Here is a 14,715-nt window from a genome sequence, read left to right on the forward strand (position 1 = left end):
TGCATAAGGAAGTCGCTATTGATTTATATTTCCTAGTTAAGTAATTCTCTATCGATTTATATTTCTTTGCCTGAAACAAAGTGCCTCAATCATTGGAAAAATTAAAAGGAGGAGAATTGAAAATGGGAAATTTTGACACAATATAATACAATAGAAAGAAAACCCCAGGTCTTTCCTTTTCTTTCTTTAACTAAGCTTTAGCAGCATCTTTTTATTTTAATTTTTAAATTAATAAACTTCCATTGTTCTTAATTAGTTCCAAGAATTCTTCTCTACCTGGAAACATGACGTATGTTGAAGGCAATCCTGGAAAGGATTTGTAATAGTGCCTAAACCATGCCACTATGCTTAAGATGAGAAAAGATGGAGCTTGAAAATAAGTAATGGATTTCAGAGTTCAGCTCTTTCCTACCAGTGAGACTTTCTCTGGATTAGACTCAGCCTTACAGTCTGGTGAGGCATGGCCAAGGCTACATCTGTTGTACTGTGTGCTGTTAGGCAAGAGCAAAAAGTCTCAATTCAGAAGCTGGAGAAAAGAGTAGGATACTAAAACCAAGGGTAGCAGACGCCAAACCAAACTGAAGGCCTATGAATTATCTTCTAGATGAGTAAGAGAGCAACATCTGTTCATACTCATAAATCAAATCCTGCCCAGCAGGCTCAGGGCATGGGGTTCCTTCCACAGAAGCACAGGATGGGACACATGAAGAGAATGGATGACAGTGTGATCTTTCACACTGATGTGCCATAGAGCAACAGTAAATAAGGTGTCCAGGAAACAGGGGCCCACAGAACTGTGAGCCAGTCAGAAACCAGAACTGAGTTCATACTACCTGGTAAATTCTATTGGCACAAGATAGGGAGCCAATTTAAAAGCAAAGCCACAAATGTGCAAGTTTTCCAGATTCTTTAAAATACAATTATAATCACTGATCAAGGGACGGATTTAACATAAACAACCTGGAGAAGACTCCTGATCATATTTGAACATTTTAAATTTCACCTACCTACACAATAGCATTACCTTCAGGATGTTGTCTTTTAATAAAAAGCCTTTTACCCCCTCTCACACTTAGAAGAATATGTTGTTTGTCATTTGTGCATATTGTATCTTTGTTTTTTCTTGAATTGCTCTGTTTTCTTTTCTGATATCATACTAAGTGATCATGATTTAGAATAATATGACAGATGTGTTTAGTGTGGCAGAAAGTCTCCATTTTTCACTCCAAGTTTACTTTTCACCTATCTCAGCCTTAACCTGTGCCCAAGAAGAATGACCTCCACCAACTGGGTCTCCTGAGCTCTCTTGCCCTCTGGCTTCCAGTTGGGTTTGGCCATTAAGAAGTACAGACATGAAGAGCACCTGGGTGGCTCAGTCAGTTAATTAAGCATCCAACTTCAGCTTAGGTCATGATCTCATGGTTGGTGAATTTGATCCCCATTTTGGCCTCACTGCTGTCAGCCTGTCAGTGCAGAGCCCACTTTGGATCTTCTCTCCCCCTCTCTTGGTCCCTTCCCCACTTGTGCTTTCTGTAAAATAAACATTTACAAAAAGGAGAAGAAGAAGAAGAAGAAGAAGAAGAAGAAGAAGAAGAAGAAGAAGAAGAAGAAGGGGAGGAGCAGGGGGAGGAGGAGGGGGAGGAGGAGGAGGAGTAGGAGGAGAAGGAGGAGGAGGAGGAGAAGGAGAAGGAGAAGGAAAAGGAGAAGGAGAAGGAGAAGGAGAAAGAGAAGGAGAGAATTAAGATCAGATAATAAGAGAAGAGACAGGTAGGAGTATTTTACTCTCACTCTTTTCCAACCAGACAGTAGTTTAGCAGGGGTTGTGTTCCTCTTGAGTATCTCAGATGGCCCCTGTCAGATGGCTGCAGCTTTCTCCAGATTCCAGAGGTAGTCTCTTTGACCTTGTTTGTGTCATCTTGATGGTGGGAGTAGCTTCCTGTCACTGCTAGTCTTAGAGGGCTTTGCTACCCTTTTTGAATCACTTAACCTTGCAACACCTTGGTACAGATGCTCTTTATTATATTTTCTTAAATTACTCTTATATGTGTAACATCTCCTTTTCTTCTAGAACTCTCATTAATATAGTTAGCAAAGAAATATCATTTACAGGGCACCTGGGTGGTTCAGTTGTTTGAGCGTCCAACTCTTGATTCTGGCTTGGGTCATCATCCCAGGGTCATGGGATCGACCCCCACAGCAGGCTACACTGAGTGTGGAGCCTGTTTGAGATTCTCTTTCCCTTTACCCCTCTCCTGCTTGCACGTGCTCTCTCTCTCTCAAATAAATAAATAAAAATTTTAAGAAGTATCATTTACCACAATACCCAATCTGAAGAAGCATCAATCTATTACAAGCAAAGTCAATGCAAAGTACAAGGACAATCATCCCACAGATGAGAGGGAAGATTTCCAGAAAGCAGTATGGTGTAGTGGAGGAGTACCTTGTTTTTCATACCAGGGTTCAAATTCTGGTTCTGCCTCTTGCTAGATCCACGAACTAGAACAAATCTTTTAGTTTCTCAAAATCTGTTTTTCTTAATAAGACGAGACTAATAATAACATCTCTCTCATAAATTTGTTGCTAAGATTCAACAAGATAATTTGGTTTAATTTCATAGTATGACGTTGGCATTAAGACGGATAGCCTGGCAGCTATGATGGAAGCCATGTTTTTAAAATGATGCTTCCAGGGATGAGACATCAACTGAGAAGTATAATCTAAACACTTAAAGGATGACTTACAGTGTCCTATGCTAAGAAACATCCATAGCGCTACTTTACTCAGTTTATTAACTGCTACCAAACAATAATATGCAACATCCTGGATTACCATCTAGTCTCAAATCCGATAAAATTCCCAGCCTTGAAAATCCCCTTCCTCTATGCTCAAAAGATACAGCGGAGAGGTGAAGATGTTAAAGATGGTGGCAATGATGAGATCTCTTACTGAGATTAATTACTGACATTCATTCTTACTGAGACTAACTGTATGATAGCGCTCACTATTCTAAGAATTTGATACATTTTAAATCTTTCAAGCCTCATAACAGGTAACGTATATCATTATTTTCTCATTTTACAGGAAGAGCAATTGAGGCAAAGATTAAATAACCTGCCCATGGTCACATCTAGTAACTGGCGGAAAGGAAGTTTGAACCCTGGAGCCGAGGCTTCAACACCCATGTGCTAAAGCACCCAGCTATACTGCCTCACCCGGCAATTTCTACCCCATTTTTTGATGCTATGGACATCTGGGTTCCATCTTCAGGAATACAAACATTTAACTTAGAATTATAACACCACTGACAAATTTTTGTCAAGCAAGCACTTTGCAGAGCAAATATCATTAGGCCAGTTTAATTTATTATTGAATTTTCTATTCAGCACAGTTAAAACATTTTTATGTTTACTTTATTGAAATTATATTCATCAGGATCTTTTTTCTGTAAACTGTACACTGAACATCTGATTTATTGGTCAGTCATTTTGTCCATATAAAATGTGACTGATTATAGCTCCTACCCAGAGTACTTTTCTTTTATGGTTATTATAATAGAGCTTCAACAGACCCACATCTAATTTACATGAATTCAATCAGCTTGGCCAAAAATTAAAATAAATCTAAGAGTTTCTGTGATTTCCCAAATCCACCTCCAAGGGATTTTCATACATGAAAAGGTTTCATACGTGGTGAGGATAGAAGTGAGTAGTGATTCCTCCAAGAAGAAATTAAGGAATTAACTTGGGGTGGGAAGACGAGGGTGTTGATGAGAAACAGCTTATTAACGTAATCTCAAAATATCTCCCTACAAATCACAATTTGCAAAAGCTATAATTTGCTATACAGTGGAGAAATAAACAACACCCCAACCAACTGATGGAAATTAGCCTCATGAATATAGGACAGGCATGACGTGCCTACAGGTGTGATAGCCTAAGAAGGACAGGCAGCACTTAATTTAGCAATCCTGCCAAAAAATACATAACCAGAATCACATTATGGGGAGACACTAGGTAAACCGCCTTCAAAGGCAGTTTGTAAAACCACTGGCCTTTATTCTTCAAAATTATCAAGGTCCCGAAAGACAAAATAGGGTAAGGAGCCATTCCAAATTAAATAAGAATGATAACTAAGTGCAATACATGATCATAGTCTAGCTTCTGGAGAAAAACTGCTGCGAATGACATAAGGGGGATAATCGACAAAACTGGAAATGAACTAGGGGCGCCTGGGTGGCTCAGTCGGTTAAGCGTCCGACTTTGGCTCAGGTCATGATCTCACAGTTCGTGGGTTTGAGGCCCGCGTCCGGCTCTGTGCTGACAGCTCCGAGCCTGGAGCCTGCTTTGGATTCTGTGTGTGTGTCTCTCTCTCTGCCCCTCCCCTGATCTCTCTCTCTCTCAAAAATAAATGAGGATTAAAAAAAGAAGAAGCTCTCAATTGAGGTGAAAGGTGGTTTTCTGATTTTAAAATTCATATCAGATTTTGGGGCACGTGGGTGGCTCAGTCAGTTGAGCCTCTGACTTCGGCTCAGGTCACGATCTCATGGCTTGTGAGTTCAAGCCCTGCGTTGGGCTCTGTGCTGACAGCTCAGGGCCTGGAGCCTCCTTCGGATTCTGTCTCCCTCTCTCTCTGTTCTTCCCCTGCTCTCACTCTGTCTCTCACTTTCTCAAAAATAAAGATTAAAAATTTTTTTTTTAACAATTTAGACCTGCAAAAACTGATCTCGAAAAAGTGGACTTTCTAGAAATGCACTGAAGTAACACCTTCTAAGAACTGGTTTTAAGTACTCTAAAATGAGTTGAAAATCATGTAGAGTAAAAATGACCCTGGAAAATCTCTAAATTGCCCATAAATATAGAGTACACACATTTTTGGTAAATAGCCCTGTACAGTAATATGTATGTACAACTGGATGATGTATACAATATGCAATTTCATGGAAGGACTATAATCAGCAGGTAAATAATTCAAGTATTTTGCAATACTTCCACAATTTTGTGAAAATTCCAAATTACAAGTTCTAGCATTATCATTATGTTCTACATTCAATTTTAACGGTTCTTCCAGTTTTGGTCACTGTTTCTTTAAGACCTTAAAGTAATCCTTTTTTTGTTTTAAAGCGTTATCTTGGAATAATTTCTGATTTAGAGATAAGTTTCATGAAATTATAAAGAATATCTGTATTCCCTTTCTACAGATTCACGAATTTTGACTATTTTGCCACATTTACTTTTTAATTCTCTCACTGTGTGTGTGTGCACACACAAACGCAGTTTTTGCAGACCCATTTGAGAGTAGATTGAATACCTCAATGACTTTTTGTCACTTAATACTTCAGTGTGTATTTCTCAAGAACAAGAGTATTTTCTTCCATAACCACAGTCTAGCTATCAAATTTAGGAAATTTAACATGGCTGTGCTTATTATTTATATAATGTATAGTCCATTTCCAATTTTTCAAAATGTTTTTACTTTATTTATTTTGAGAGAGAGAGAGAGCATGGGAGGGGCAGAAAGAGAGGGAGAGAGAGGATCCCAACAGGCTCCACGAGGTCAGTGCAGAGCCCAATGTGGGGCTTGAGCTCACAAACTGTGACATCATGACCTGAGCTGAAGTCGGACACTTAACCGACTGAGCCACCCAGGCGCCCCTGCAGGTCTAAATTTTTAAGGATGCAGCTTATACCTGCACTTAGGGGTTTGCGTTGATTTTTATTTCTGGTCAGTGTGCTGGATATTCTCCTTTTCTTCTCCACATCCGTATCTTACCCTTTGCCACCCTGCCCTGAATCTAGGGCACCCAGAGCTTCCACACTCTCTGGTTTCCAGTTGAATGTGAATTTGGAGAGCCATCAGCAGGAGACCAGAGAGTGAGAGCTGAGTGACACTATTATATTCCCTAGCCTTGCCCTGACCTGGCCAATAAAGGCTGCATTCCCCTACTCTAGAGTCCCCAGCTCCCACTGGCCAGCTTTTGTTCCAGTTTGCAGTAACAGCTCTGTCAAATGCTGGGTCTCCAAAAATATTACCAAAAGTATCTGTGATAAAGCAAAGCTGAGTCTGTTGCTTCTCACAGGAAGGCAGATCACTACCTTGACAGTCTTAGCAGCAACTTGCAAGGGGAAAAGAAAAGTCAGGATATATATGTGGTCTTGAAGGTCTGGTTCAAGGTAGCTTTTCCAATGGCAGTGCTTGCCTAGGACTGGGCAAAGCTCATGATATAATAGTTTAGGATGGGTGGATATAGCAAGAGAGGGTCTCCAGGTGAGTTAAAGGAAAACAACTGCTTGATAAGCTTGGTTGAGCTGTTATCCTGAGTAGTGGATATTTACTCAAATGAGGATACGTTAAGCAGTATAGTATGAAGATGAATGGATGTTCAGAAAGTTCCTAAAACAAGCAATAAAGTTATCTGAAACTTCATCTTCCTGGGCATGAATTGCCTGAAATAGCAAAGTCATGTCAATGTAGACTGTATGCCCCATGGGTGTAGGTAGTTTCTGTTCTCAGCCCCCATCCTTTTAGGTCTAGGGATGGTGATGGCTCTTCACTGTGAGTTGCTGCAGGGTCGGTCCTTCATCACCCAGTGGTTGGTTTTCCTTTCCTGCCCTCACTTTTGTCAATAATCTATTAAAATTTTTGCAGTTACTCTATTTGAATGTGCCATCTGTCTCCTATTAGTACCCTAACTGATGAAGATAATTATGAGTTAGGTAAACATTTATTCATTTGTATATATTATTAACTCCGCAACTCACACAGTATTGCTCTATTTCCCAGTATTAATCGTGTCGCCAGTCCAAATCAGTATCATTGTGTATGGTTTGTTCACTGAAGGTGCAGTAAAATGTAAATTGCAAAGTCAAAAGACCCTGATTTGTGCCTAGATCTATTTGAGCCCACCTACAGAAGTGGTCTCATTGACCTTTTGCACTCATCCTGACAGAGGACGGGAGATACTTAAGCTGCTCTAGCCAATTACTGGGGATTTAGGACCTGCAGGACCTAGCCCTGCCCTTCTGCACTGATTTTGAAAACTGTACTTCATTCTGCTTCTCTCTGGGTCCTCATCTCCATCATGATAAACTACACACTGACTCAAAACTGCTTTATTCTTGGCAGTCCTAGCTGCCAGGAACTGGAGACCTGACCATAGTTCCAAGTGCAAGGGTGGCTGCCAGCTGACTGCCTTGCCAGTTGCCTGTGAACAGTCCGTGAATTCCTCTCTCTAGACACCTCCTGGGCGGGGGGAGGGTATATGTTTGTTTTTAAACCCCCAATGCCACTGCCCACCCACACTACCTGCCCTACTGCTAAACTCTTGGGTATGGTATCTGTCCTCTAAGTATCTAACAGAGAAAATGGAATCAAGGGTTGTATGCCAACTCCCCCCATAATACACTCACAAAAGCTCGAAAGAAACGAAATCTTTAAAAGAAACTAAGCAAAGAACATAAATGCATATCTAAACACATTCCCTGAATATGTGGGAACTCTCTGGTCCTTCTCCTCCCTAGGAATATCACCGTCATCTTTAATATACACACCTTGCAGACGTCTGGAAGTGCTGCACTGAATTATTTAGTATGATTTAGCATGGCCATTTGTTCTGTGTTAGACCTGTTTGGAATGAAATGAAGGAAAGGACTTTAGACAGACACAGAGGAGCACAATCAAACTTGCTAATCATAGGTAAATCACACTAGGTTTCATTCATCAGTCTTTGCTTTCATGCCAGGAACTATTTCAGCTTAGTTATAGTATGCACATTATATTCATTTCAAGGAGATACAAAAACCCATATAATACATATCTCAGTACTTACAGAAATAAAAGTGAACTCTACACAAAAGCCTGTGTCACATGCAATTGCACTGACACTTTAAAAAGAGACGGATAGTGTTTTCCTAAAGGACATGTATGAATATCTAGTGTATGAGTAGGAAATATGAAATTTCCCTTTGGACTTTATATTGGACTGAGACAGCCAAGAAATTATGAAACTGGAGTCATTTCAGGAACTTTGTGGACCTCTTATGTAATGCATTATAAGGGACAGCCTTCCAGCTGAGAATATGCTTAATTTGTATTGCATAAATTATACACTATACAGCCTGATATAGTGCTTGAAAGCTTTGACTTTCAAGTTAAACAAACCTGGGTTTGAATGCCAGCTCACTAGCTCTGAGAGCTTCTGCAAATTATTTTATTTCATTAAGCCTTGCTTACTTCAACTAAAAATGGGGATAATGTTAGCACCTGCTCATAAGGTAATTGGAGGAATTAAATGAAATAATGCACACACACACAAAAACAAAGCATCGTGTCTAGCACATAGTAAGCACTTAACAACACTGTCATTCATGTTGCTGTTTTAATATTGAACCTGTAACTGGGGTATGGCCAGTTTTTACATTTAACCATACCATCTCCTTTTGGATGAAACCCAATAAATAACACTTCGCTAACTTCTTCCTGTACCACCAGTTGATAACATCCAACGGTCCATTAGGGATTTTTCATGTGGAAGTTACAGTTGCACATCAAAGTTGCTGTGTCTGAAGTCAAGCTTATCATCTTCTACCTAAAAGGAGTCCTCCTGATTTACCAACTTCTGTTAAACTGGAAAAATCCCTTTGTTCTCAAAGATGGCGAGAGTCATAAATTTGATCTGATTCAATTAAAGGCTAAGAAAATTGGAAAATAGAACCATGTATACATAGATTATCTGGATATCACCACCAGTCATCATATTTATATCATCACTGTAATCCCTAAAATGAGAAGGAAAAAAAATGAACAGGTTTTCAAAAGGTCAATCCAATTTGGAAAAAAAAATTTTTTTGGATCAATATTTAAATTTAAAACTCTTAGTAATTTTTTCCAGGTCTGAGTTATAAAAACAATGAAAATTCTTTATTTCTATAGTACCTTGAAGTTTACCAAGATTTTTCACATATCTTAACTCTTCAAATAGAACTATTATTCTTGTTTTACATATAATAACACAGAGATGATACTTTAGATTGGATTATGAGGACAGTGCCATGCCACTTATAACATGGCAGAAGCAGACCTAAGGGAGGGACCAACGATGCAGCTCTTCAAAAGGAGAGCATTCTAGGGAGAGGGAGCAGCAGGTGCAAAGGCCCTGAGACAGAAGCATGCTTACTGTAGAGAGGAACTAGCAAGGTGGATCATGGGGCTGGAGCAGAGGTAGCCAGGAGCCCTATAATGTAGGGCCTTGAAGGCAGCGGGAAAAGCCTTAGAATCTTTACTGTGATCACCCAAAAGCTCTTAGCTACGAAGTGAAAGTTCGGAGGCATGACTTTGAGTCTTCCAGTTCGAAATCTGAGATGGTGACCCGTAAAAAGGGCTTTCTAGGTAAGCAGATAAGATCCTGGATGGCATCTTTAATTATCACCACAAAACTCCACCATTTTATGTCCTCTACCACACCAGCCTCCAGCATATCTAGTATCTATCTCGTTCAAACTCTCCTATGAAACCAGTTCACATTCTCAGACATTTTTTCTTTTCTCTCCTTTTGCTCAAATCTGTTCATGAGAATGTATGAGCCAAGACAGCGATCACAGAAGAGATGATCCTTCTTGTGTTTTCTGCTTCAGCTACTTGTCAAAATTTAATTTTAATCCAAACTCTGTCACACTTTCTAGTTGTGACATAAGACAAGTCATTTTAATTTCGTTGTTTTTCTCTTTCTGCAAAACAAAGATTCTGATTCTATTGATATTTTCAAAAGCTACTTTATCCCAGAAAAATGAGGTAATGAATGTATACTGTTTAGATCTCTCTTCCAGAAGGATAATATGTCAGCAAGTATTCATTAAGCAAGTCTATGTTCCCAGCCTGTGCAAGGCTCCATGGAGCATAAAAAGAAGTAAACTGCCTGAGCCCTGACTACAGAGAACTCAAAATTCTCTTCAGGAAAAGAATAAGTCTCCATAAGCAACGACTAGAGCCTAAGGGTTTTAAAATTAAGAGAGGGATTTTGCCAGGTCTCTTAGGCTCTACTGCTTAACGGGACCATTGAATTCAGTTGGCATCTGATTGGCCTTAGGCTTCTTTGAATTAATAGGAAGCTTTGGTCCTCACATCCCTCTTCAAGGTTTAGTATAAGCTCTCTGTTGAAAAATAAAATCATATTGGGCCTTACAAATAGAAAAGATGTCAAGGTCATTTAGTCTTTTCAAGGAGATCAGGAACATAATGCTGTTCTGTTCAACAAGGCAGACAGAGTGGCTGTTTTCTAGTGATTTCTGAGAAGACCCCTCTACCCACCACCATCCTTAACTTTGCTCACTGGCCCAACCTAAAATGCCTATAATTTCTACTTTTTGAATCAGTTTTTTGGAATAAATACATTCTGCATATTGAAAATCCTTGTTAGAATGCAGGCAAGTTACTCAGAAGAAGTAACCCGTTAACTGATTAGCATGGATTAATATATCATTTCATACCAAGGAGAAAGGCCTGAGGAGACTATAAATATGAAAGGTTTTGGAAAAAGAAGTAATGTTTTAGAGAACTGGAATAAAGAAACCCAGGATCAGAGACCTTGAGACTTTCATGGACCAAGATCAAAATACTTATCATCTGGGTACAGGGCTCAGAAGAGAAAAGGAACGTGAAGGTCAGATAAGAACACTTAAGACCAACTCAGGCAACTCCCCAATGTGGTCTGGGTTGCTCTGGTATTCTAGACTGAGACAGAACAACAGAAGTGACCTTAGAGATACCCTGTTTCATCCACTTATCGGTAGAGAAAATACCATCTGGGACATTTGGGACATTTGAGTGACTTACTCAAATCATTTCAATAAGTAAGTGACAGAATGAAAATTAGAAGTCTAGATTCATGACTCCCCACTTGTTTTGCAAAGTTAAAAAAAAAAGTGGCTCTCAAGATTAGGATCTTTGGTTAGGGTTTTTCCAGATCCTATTTTCAAGGCTTTCAGTCTCTGAATTAAAGGTTCTTTTATTTTGGCTATTCTGAATGTTTGTTCAAGAAAAAGCTATTAGACAGGGCTTAAACTGGGATTAGTATGTAAAGAAACTTAAATCCTTGGTAGAATATATCTCAAAATTCAGAAGTAGAAAAGTTCTCCTAGATCAGAGGTTGGTGCAATAGATAGACACATTTCCTCTTTTCTTCCCACACTCTCATCTTAAAAATAATACCAGACAGTACTAGACATCAAAGACAGCCAGCTGAGACAGGAGGAAGTGACTGTTCAAACAGGGAGGGATTCAGCAAGGTAAGTCCCTAACAAATAAGCCCTGGTGATAAATGACACAAAGCCATCACCCAACTAACTAATCAACATATCCAAAAACATATGGATCTAGCCCGCAAACACCAACGTTCTTGATAATATTGGTAATTGATTAAGTTTTGTACACAAATAGTGTTTGATAAAAATAACTAAAAAACAAAACATGCCCTTCCTATTTTTTCAGCTAAGGGGAAGACATCATGGTACAATGAAAAGAAAATAATGTTTGAATTGCATAGATATGCTTTTTTTATTCCTGGTTCCAGGATACGAGAAAGAGTATCATAAACAGAAGTGTAAAAAGGAAAATATGAATTTTATTTGTTTTGCATATCTATCCGGTATCTGTATTGTTTAGGGATCAAATCACACCTTGGTTAAAGTCAATGTTAAGGAGTTAAGAAGACCTGAACTCAATACTCTTTATTGACCATGTGAACATGAGCAAGCTATTAATCTTACTTCTCTTGGAACAGTAATAATAAAAACCAATTTAGAGAATTGTCATGAGGATTGACATTGGAAAAAAAAATCATGTGTAAAGCACCTAGTGTAATGCCTAGCATAAAGTAAGCACTTGACAAAAATATATTCTCTGTCCTTCAGGTGCCCTTATAAGAAAAGCAATTATCATAAGGGAAGGGAAACAAAAATAATATAAAACCAGGGAGGGGGACAAAACAGAAGAGACTCATAAATATGGAGAACAAACTGAGGGTTGCTGGAGGGGTTGTGGGAGGGGAGATGGGGTCAATGGGTAAGGGGCATTAAGGAATCTACCCCTGAAATCATTGTTGCACTATATGCTAACTAATTGGGATGTAAATTTTAAAAAATAAAAAATAAAATTAAAAAAAGAAAAGCAATTATCTATATAAAGTAATTTAAGAAATATTGTCCATATATTGAGTTATTTACACTTCAAAGATTTCTTGGTCCTTGAAAATAGCACCAAGAAGAGCAGCATAAGATAAAAAAATTGGGATGTATTCAATTTAAGAGCGATGAAATAAAAATGTTGAATTCCTGTGTGGGAACAGGTGTTACAAGCAAAGTCTAAGATCAACAACAGACTGGAAGAAAATATTTGCAATGCAAGAGTTAGTGGTTCTATTTTTGTTAAGAGCTCCTATTAATCAAAAATACAAATGTCAATGGAAAAATAGTCGAAATATTTGAATAGACAACTTACCAAAACTCTACAAATTTTCACTAGACATATAAAACAACATGCTCAACTCTATTAATAAGAAAAGGAATACAAAATAAAACAAAGAGATAGTATTTTGCTTATCAGATTAGCAAAATTAAATAGATTGATAATATTCAGATCAGCAGACTTAAAAGTCAAAGAGAAGGTAATATTTTTAGAGGAAAATATGGTATTAGCTATAAAAGATTTATATGCTTATACTCTTTGACCCAGAAATACACTAGAGAAAGAATTATGAGCATAACCAATGATAAGTGTACAAGATATTGGCTGCACTATTATTTGAAATATCCAAATCACTGGAAACAGCTGCAAGTAACAGTAAAATATTTCTAAGTGGCTAAAAAATAAGAAAGTTTTATTATCTCATGTGCCAAAAGACATGAAAGATTATCCTGAGTGTGGGTTAATTTACTGATTCAGGGATGTCATGAAGAACAATGGTTACTACCATCTTTTCCCTCTGCTTGGCATGTAAACTTTGTTCTCACAATAACTGCACTTACCAACATACGGTGCCACAAATCCAGGCTTTATACCAACTGGAACAAAAGATTAATAGCCATCTTTTTGTAACCTGTGGAAATGTCTTTCGAAGAAACTTTGTGTTTAGACATCCTCTTATTCTCCTTTGGCCAGAATCATACCACATATCCATTTCTAAGCAAATGCCTAGCTAGCAAAGAGAATGTGATTCTCTCACTTGATTTAAGAAAGAACATGGCTTCCTAGACATCAAGTGGGTCACCAAAACTACTTCTGCGACCTCCTTTAAAAGAACAGGATGAATAATGGTAGGGAAATATTCTATACTTTGATTGAAAAAACTGGATACACAGTTCGTTCCCTCTGTTGAGTGAGATTGAGAGGTAAATGAGTCAGAACAGGAAAGGTTATGTTGTGATAACAAATAGACCCTGAATTTCAAAAGGTTAATGCGATAACAATATAGGTTTCCTTTCATTCAAGTCATAGTCTTATTCGAGTTGCCTGGCTCTCCTTGACAGCTCATCTTCCAAGTGTCACAGGGGTCTAGATTTCTTCTAACTTGTAGTTCTACTTGATCTCAAACACATCACTGCCAAATTTATTGCAGAAGTTAAAGAGAGTATGAAGACTCCACAGGGATTTCATAGCCAGCCTTGGGAGTGGGTTACATTACTTCTACTGACCCCCCATTGGTCAGAACACACAGTCCTTCCCCTAACTGCAAGAGAGGCTGGGAAAGGTAGTTTGTGTGCTCAGAAAAGGAAAGCAAAATTCCAGTTGCATTATATAAAGCTTTGTCTCCATCAGAGGGGATTTTTTTAAAAAATGACTTTTTTGCCACTGTGGAAAATAGTATAGAGATTCTTCAAAAAATAAAGATAGAACTAACCTATGATCCAGTAATTGCACTACTGGGTATTTATCCAAAGAATACAAAAACACTAATTCAAAGGGATACATGCACCCCTATGTTTACTGCAGCATTGCTTACAATGGCCAAGATACAGAAGCAGCCCAAGTGTCCACTGATAGATGAATAAGAAAATGTGGAATATATATATATATATATACATATATATATATGTGGAATATTATTCAGCCATAAAAAGATAGATGAATAAGAAAATGTGGAATATATATATATATATATGATCTCACTCATATGTGGAATTTAAGAAACAAAACAAATAAGCAAAAGAAAAAAAAAAGAGAGAGAGAAGCAAACCAAGAAACAGACTGTTAACTATAGACAATGGAGAGGAGGTGAGGGGGGATGGGTGAAATAGGTGATAGGGATTAAGGAGTGCACTTATCATGATGAAAAAAATAAAATCAATTAAAATAAAAGTTAAGATGGTAAATTTTATATTATGTGTATTTTACCACAATAAAAACACCCCCCCAAAGATTTTTCTTCTTTACTTCACACATTTATCCTAAGCATACAGAAAGTTATGTATAAATTATAACATTTATGTATAAAAAAGCAGGGGGAAAGTCCCTGGTAATTCCTGAGAAGTAATTTTGCCTGGTTTTGATCATATTTAATTCCATTTTCCTTGTATTAAAATCCTTTTTCTTTTTTTTATTCATCCTGGGGACTTTGATATAGAAGAAAATTCTAGTGGAGAGTCTGTAGGTTATGGATTCACCTTACAGCATCCTAAAAGATCAAGGATTCACAATCTGGGAGGTAAAGAAAGTCAGGGCATTCTA

At 38.0% G+C, this 14,715-nt stretch overlaps 1 long non-coding RNA gene across 5 annotated transcripts in view; it reads right to left on the minus strand.

The window, feature by feature from the left end:
* The window catches only part of LOC123585549, a 253,585-nt gene that overhangs the window by 46,168 nt on the left and 192,702 nt on the right, over positions 1-14,715 (minus strand). For all 5 annotated transcript variants that reach the window (XR_006706277.1, XR_006706278.1, XR_006706274.1 and 2 more), the window contains exon 6: positions 7,548-7,620. This is a non-coding gene — a long non-coding RNA (uncharacterized LOC123585549). The remainder of the gene's footprint in view (positions 1-7,547; positions 7,621-14,715) is intronic.

This window comes from Leopardus geoffroyi, chromosome C3, assembly GCF_018350155.1.
Source record: "Leopardus geoffroyi isolate Oge1 chromosome C3, O.geoffroyi_Oge1_pat1.0, whole genome shotgun sequence".
In the NCBI taxonomy this organism is placed as follows: domain Eukaryota; kingdom Metazoa; phylum Chordata; class Mammalia; order Carnivora; family Felidae; genus Leopardus; species Leopardus geoffroyi.